The 7,228-nt window shown below is 42.8% G+C and overlaps 1 pseudogene; it reads left to right on the forward strand.

The window, feature by feature from the left end:
• The first annotated feature begins 979 nt into the window (after positions 1-979).
• LOC108537131 (draxin pseudogene) lies at positions 980-2,056 on the forward strand (annotated as a pseudogene).
• Positions 2,057-7,228: the final 5,172 nt, after the last annotated feature.

Below are 7,228 nucleotides of genomic sequence, written 5' to 3' on the forward strand. Positions count from 1 at the left end.
TTTTTTTTTTTTTTTTTTTTTTAGGAACATTAGTTAAAATGTACTAAACAGCTCCAGGCAACTTCTCCAGAATGATAGACATTACCCTATGGACATATATGAAAAATGTATATATATATATAGCATATATACAGCTTTCTTGATTAGTGTATTCACTTTACGTTGTACTTTTTTTTCAACAAATGGCTATAAAAGCCTGGTTATAATACAATTTCTATAGGCACTAAAACAAACAAATAGTCGCATCCCTATTTGTGTTCAGAATTTGAAAGTTGTTATATTGGGGTCATTTTAAACCATGTTTCCATCTCTTTTTCTGAATTTGACTTCGTAATGCTTTTTTATTTTTTAAAATTTATTTTTATTTATTTTAATTTTATTTCCATGGGTTATTGAGGAGCAGGTGGTGTTTGGTCACATGAGTAAGTTCTTTAGTGGTGATTTGTGAGATTTTGGTGCACACATCACTCGAGCAGTATACACTGAACCAATTTGTAGTCTTTTATCCCTCACCCGCTTCTCACCCTTTCCTCCTGAGTCCCCAAAGTCCATTGTGTCATTCTTATGCCTTTGCATCCTCATAGCTTAGCTCCCACTTAGGAATGAGAACATAACAATGTTTGGTTTTCAATTCCTGAGTTACTTCACTTAAAATAATAGTCTCCAGTCTCATCCAGGTCACTAGGAAAGCCATTAATTCATTCTTTTTTATGACTGCATAGTTTTTTATCTCATATATATGATAAATATATATCTGATATATATTTGATAAATCTGATATATATGATAAATATATATGAAAAATATGATATATATTACAGTTTCTTTGTCCACTCATTGACTAATGGGCATTTGGGTTGGTTCCATGTTTTTGCAATTGAGAATTGTGCTGCTGCAAACATGCTCGTGCAAGTATCTTTTTCGTATAATGACTTCTTTTCCTCTGGGTAGATACCCGGTAGTGGGATTGCTGGATCAAATGGTAGTTCTGACATCCTCCCACCGCCCGCGCACCTCCACGCCGCAGTCCCGGCTCTGCGGCTCACCCTCTGCTGCGCTAGGCCCCCGCGGGTGCTCGGCCCGGCGCCCCTCCGCCTCCTCCCTGGCGGCCCTAGTCCTAGCCCTCCTGCTGCCCCTGGAGCTGAGCCTGGCAAATGCCCTTGCACCTGGGACTCCTGCTCAGAATCTCCCCGAGAATCACATCGACCTCCCTGGCCCAGCACTGTGGTCGCCTCAGGCCAGCCACCACCGCCAGCGCGGCCCAGGCAAGGAGTGGGGCTCACGCCTGCCCAGGGAGGCCCAGGATGGGGCTGTGGTCACCGCCACCAGGCAGGCTTCCAGGCTGCCAGTGTCTGAGGGGCCGCTGCCTAAGCAGAGTCCTGCAGGGCCTGCTGCGGGTCAAGGACCTGTGCCTGGGGCTCGAGTTGCCCTACCCCAAGAAGCAGAATCGGTCTCCAGGGTGGGAGAGGGCCAGGAAACGCAGCAGGGAGCACAAGAGACGCAGGGACAGGCTGAGGCTGCACCGAGGCCGAGACTTGGTCCGAGGTCCCAGCTCCCTGATGAAGGCGGAGCTCTCCGAAGCCAAGGAGCTGGATGCGGCCATGGAGCAATATTCCGCCAGTCGGGCCCCCACCATGCTCTTCCTCACCACCTTTGAGGCAGCACCTGCCACAGAAGAGTCCCTGATCCTGCCCATCACCTCCCTGCGGCCCCAGGCACAGCGCAGGCCTGACGGGGAGGTGATACACACGTTGGACATGGCCTTGTTCGACTGGACCGATTATGAAAACTTAAAACCTGATAGTGGGCCCTCTGCAAAGAAGAAAGAAAAACCAGGGTAAACTCTCCAGTGACAGTAACGAAACATCAGCCGAAGCGGAACCGTGCGACCATCACCAAGACTGCCTGGCAGGGCTGCGCTGCTATGCCAGATTCCACCGGAACCCCACGTCACACAGAGGAAGGGGCGCTGCCTGGAGACCGAGACGGCCAAAGGCGACCAGGGATCCTTCATCAACGTCTAGCCGCTCCGCGGGACTGGGGATGAGCCCGGGAGGTTTGCACGAGATTTGTTTATATTTGTTTTGTTTTGTTTTGTTTTGTTTTGTTTTGTTTTGTTTTGAGACGGAGTCTCGCCCTGTGGCCCAGGTTGGAGTGTAGTGGCGCGATCTCAGCTCACTGCAAGCTCCGCCTCCCGGGTTCCCAATCGCTCACTGCAAGCTCCGCCTCCCGGGTTCCCGCCATTCTCCCGCCTCAGCCTCCGAGTAGCTGGGACTACAGGCGCCGCCGCCAGGCCCGGCTAGTTTTTTCTTTTCTTTTCTTTTTTTTTTTTTTTGTATTTTTAGTAGAGACGGGGTTTCACCGTGTTAGCCAGGATGGTCTTGATCTCCTGACCTCGTGATCCACCCGCCTCGGCCTCCCAAAGTGCTGGGATTACAGGCTTGAGCCACCGCGCCCGGCCGAGATTTGTTTATAACTAGCAGTGGGAGATTAAGTGGGGGACCAGATGGCCGAGGCTGTAGGCTCAGGCCCAGGACTCTCAACCCCGGGAGGGGAGCTACTAGGTAAGCGAGCTGGGTGGGTACCCAGGAGCCGGCCGGCATCACCTGTGCACTCACAGTCCGGACCCACACAGCCCGGTGTCCAGCTCTCCGCGATGGCAATACCGAGATTGCCCTCTACTGTCCGACTGCAGCACTACAACAGCTTCAAGTTCAAAACCAAGAGGCTTTTTTGAGAGTGGAAAAGAAATTTAAACTTCCCGAAAAAAGGTCCACGGGCTGGAGATAAATATGGAACACTTCCTATGGACCAGGCACTATGCTCAGGGCTGGACTACCTTATCTCATTGAATTATCACAACGACCTTTTCAAGTAGGCATTATCACCATGCGACAGATAAGGACCCTGAGGCACACTGGAGTGATTTGGCTTGCCCAGAATCCCAGGTCAATGCTCTTCAAAACTTAACATGCGAAGAATCGCCTGGCGGTCTAGCTAAAATTGTACATCTGACTCAGTGGACTCTGCTCTTAACAAACTCCCAGGGCATGCGATGCTGCTGGCCCAGGGACCCCACTGAGAGGTCCGGGGAAGTACATGGCAGAGCAAGGACCTGAACCTGGGCCAAGGCTGTCCAGCTCCAAGATCCACGTTCCTGCCTCTCCACGACCAAAAATTTCTTCTAGATTCTCCAAGGCTTTTGGCAAGAGAGGCTTGCACCCTGGTACTACCTTTCTCTGTGGCTGGAATAACTTCACTGTTCTCTGCCTTCCCTGGACAACGGTGTATCATATTTAAAAACAAAACAAAATGCAGAAATAACCAAAAAAATGCTAGTTCTACTTTTAGCTCTTCAAGGAATCTCCACACTGTAATGCTCTTTTAAAACATGTGCTTTTTATTTCTTGCTTGTATTTTTTTGTATTTGGAAATTGATTTAGAAAGTGTATGTAATCCATAGAGACCCCAGCCCATTTTTAATGATTCATGTTACAAACACTCCAATAGCTGCCTGTGGATTCGGCATGGTAGGAAGTACAGGTGAAAGAAGACAAATAAGACAGAACTGGTATTCTGGAACTTGAGAAAATAAGGAACCCTGGCAATCACAATGCAGTGTGAGAAGTGTTATGAGAAACGCATTTGCGGGACCCCTCGGGGCACATGTCTGTCTCCTAGTGCAGCCCAGGAGGTATTGTCATGGAAGGCATCCCTCTTAAATCATCTCCCAGAGGATGGCATCTGATGAGGTAGGACGCATATTCCAGGCAAAGGAAGCAAATGCACTGGGTTATTAAAGTACAGCAAATAACTCCTGCACACTTCTGGGACAAGTATAAATTGGTACAAATCCCTGAGGAGAAATATTTGGTAACATCTGCCAATATTAAAATGTATTAATGATCAAATATGGGACCCAGCTCTCCCAGCTGTTCCATTTTTGAGAACGCTTCCTGCAGAGACACTTGGCACATGGGTGACGTGGCAGATGCACTGTTTTGTTCACAGCAGCCCTAAGCCTTCGCACAGAGTTGCAAACACCCTAGATCTTCCTCAGGAGAGGAAGGATTCAATAAAATACTGTGTGGTCAAATGGTGGGAATGCCACGACAGTCAAATGATAAGGAAGACTTTCTGAGATATGATGTTAGGTGAAAAAAGTGGGTTGTAAATGGGTGTGTATGATACACTATATATTATGTGAATAAGGGAAAATACATTTATGCCTTGTTTCTTGTAAATGTATAAAGTCATATCAACGTGTATGTAAGAAACTGACAAAAATATTTGTCTGTGTGTGGTGCTGTTATATGGGACTAGATACAGGACTCATTGGGGTGAAGAATGAGAGGGAGAAAGTGGTCTAAGAAACAGCTACAGACCTTCTCCAAGCTTCCGCAGTCATCGACTCGTGACCAGTTCCATTTCATCCCAACTCCTAGACCTTTCTGCCTGCCCCAGAGTAGAATATCTTGTGTATACACACACACACACACACATATATGTATATATTCATGTGCTTGACTTATGGCCCAAATGATCCATGCATAACAATTAAAGGTAAAATTTTTCTTTTAAATATGTACTTTGTCAAACCTTTGCAATAATTATGAAAGCCTTAAGTTATGAGTGGAGTAAATTAAGTTTGTTATTATTATCAAAGTCTCCTAGGCACAATTTTATTTTTATTATGACTTTTAACTCACAGAGATCTTTATGTGTCTTTTTACATTTTTAAATATACAGGGCCATTGAAGGCTTTCTTTTGATATTAAGTTTTAAATTTTTGTGTTACAATTAGAAAATTTCAGATTCTTTGAAATTTGAGAAGACACACTTTATGTCAAGTGGGTAACCAAGTTATAGAAAATTTTCTGGAACGCTTAAAAAGATTGTGTGTTCTCCAATTATTTGGTGTAGTTTTCTATATATGTCCATTATAAAGAGCTTATTAAACTATTAAATCTTTTATATTTATATTAGTTTGGTCTCTATGCCAGTCATAGACCATTCTCACAGCTGGTGAGATTATGCTGAATTATCCCAGTGTAATGGTGGATTTGTTCATTTCTATTTTTGTTCTGTTAATTTTTCTTTTATGTATATCATAGATATTAATGCCATTTAATTAAATGCGTGTAGATTTAAATTGTTATAGCTATCTGAGAACTTAACAGATTTTCTCATATGGATGACTGTTTTATCCAGAAGGATGACTTTAGCATTAATATTTAATTTATCTGATGTTGATACAGTTAAGCCTTTTTCTTTGGGTTAATATATATTTGGTCTTTTGTTTCCCATCTTCTTCTTTTCAAACCTTTTGTGTCTTTATCTTTTCATTATAGAGTTTAATCTGTTTGTATCCATTGTGTTTATGGATGCATTTCTATCATCTTATATTGTACTTTCTATTAGTATACTTGCTGTTCATATCACTTTTATTCTGTCTATCTTGTTTGTGTTTGTTTCATTTTAGCTTGAGTATTACCATTTTATTTTCTCCTTTATTTGTTCAGAAGTTATATCTTCTAATTTTATCCTTTTATTGGATATTATAGAAATGTTAAAATATGTATCTTTTGAAGTGTGCACACAAATAAAGTGGATAAGTAACCTGAGTCTTCTTCAGAACAATATAAAGACCACACAAAGTAGGCACATAGCTGTGGAGGGACAAAGGTGATGCTGTGGCACACAGACTGAGCACACAGAGCTGGGTCTCTTCCGCAATGATGTATGTCTGTGTGAAGGATGCCAAGGCACACTCTAAGATAATGTGTAGGGGGGGAGGCGCGTGTGTGAATGCGTGTGCACATGCACTCGCCTGTGTGCATGGACAGGAGTATGTGTTTATCTATCTATGTGCACCATTATTATTAATTCAAAAAGTGCATAGCTTTCATTTTCAAAGGAAGTTATGATGCAAAGAACATGACCTATACAGCAAATACCTTTGGTACATTTGGATAGACTTTTTAAGGTAGCATGTCATTTTTGTCATGAATTTAGCTGCTGTCTACATCCTGAAAAGCTAGAGTCAACTTTAAAACTTCCCCAGACTATACTGGGGAAGTTATACTATATACTATAGTATAGCATAAACAGATAAATCACCATAGAAGACGGATTAAACAGGCATATTTTCAGCGGGTGAATTGAACATGAAACCACTTTAAGTAGCAGAATTGGACCTGTGTGTTTAAAAGCACAAAAGGAACTGTGAAATATCTAAAATCCTATAGCTAAGAGAAATTTCACATGGAGAGACTGAGAAACTTCTGCAATAATTATGAAAGCTTTAAGTTATGAATGGAAAAAGACAGTGTTGCAGAGATTTCTATAGTAATCTCCAAAGATGAATCTATTGCCCACTGAAACTCAGGACAATAAGGAAGCAGAAAGTTATGGCAAGACTGGGCTAATTCTAATTCCATTGGCCATGCCTAGCTAAACATTTCATTAATTATTTTTTTTTTTCACTCTTTTGGTTATTTTATTTTATTTACTTATTTATTTTACTTTAAGTTCTGGGATACATGTGCTGAACGTGCAGGTTTGTTACATAGGGATACATGTGCCGTGGTGGTTTGCTGCACCTATCAACCCATCTTCTAGGTTTTAAGCCCCGCATATGTTAGGTATTTGTCCTAATGCTCTCTCTCCCTTTCCCCCCACCCCCTGATAGGCCCTCGTGTGTGATGTTCCCCTCCCTGTTTCCATTGTGTTTTCATTGTTCGCCTTCCACTTATAGTGAGAACATGCGGTGTTTGGTTTTCTGTTCCTGTGTTAGTTTGCTGAGGATGATCGTTTCCAGCTTCATCCATGTTCCTGCAAAGGACATAAACTCATTCTTTTTTATGGCTGCATAGTATTCCATGGTGTCTGTGTGCCACATTGTCTTTATCCAGTCTATCACTGGGGTCATTTGGGTTAGTTCCAAGTCTTTGCTATTGTAAATAGTGCTGCAATAAACATACGTGTGTGTGTGTCTTTATACTAGAATGATTTATAATCCTTTGGGTATATAACCAGTAATGGGATTGCTGGATCAAATGGTATTTCTGGTTCTAGATCCTTGGGGAATTGCCACACTGTTTTCCACAATAGTTGAACTAATTTACACTCTCATAAACAGTGTAAAAGCATTCCTATTTCTCTGCATCCTCGCCAGCATCTGTTGTTTCCAGACTTTTTAATGATTGCCATTTTAACTGGCGTGAGA

This window comes from Rhinopithecus bieti, unplaced genomic scaffold (genome assembly GCF_001698545.2).
Source record: "Rhinopithecus bieti isolate Rb0 unplaced genomic scaffold, ASM169854v2 scaffold_15103, whole genome shotgun sequence".
Lineage (NCBI taxonomy): Eukaryota > Metazoa > Chordata > Mammalia > Primates > Cercopithecidae > Rhinopithecus > Rhinopithecus bieti.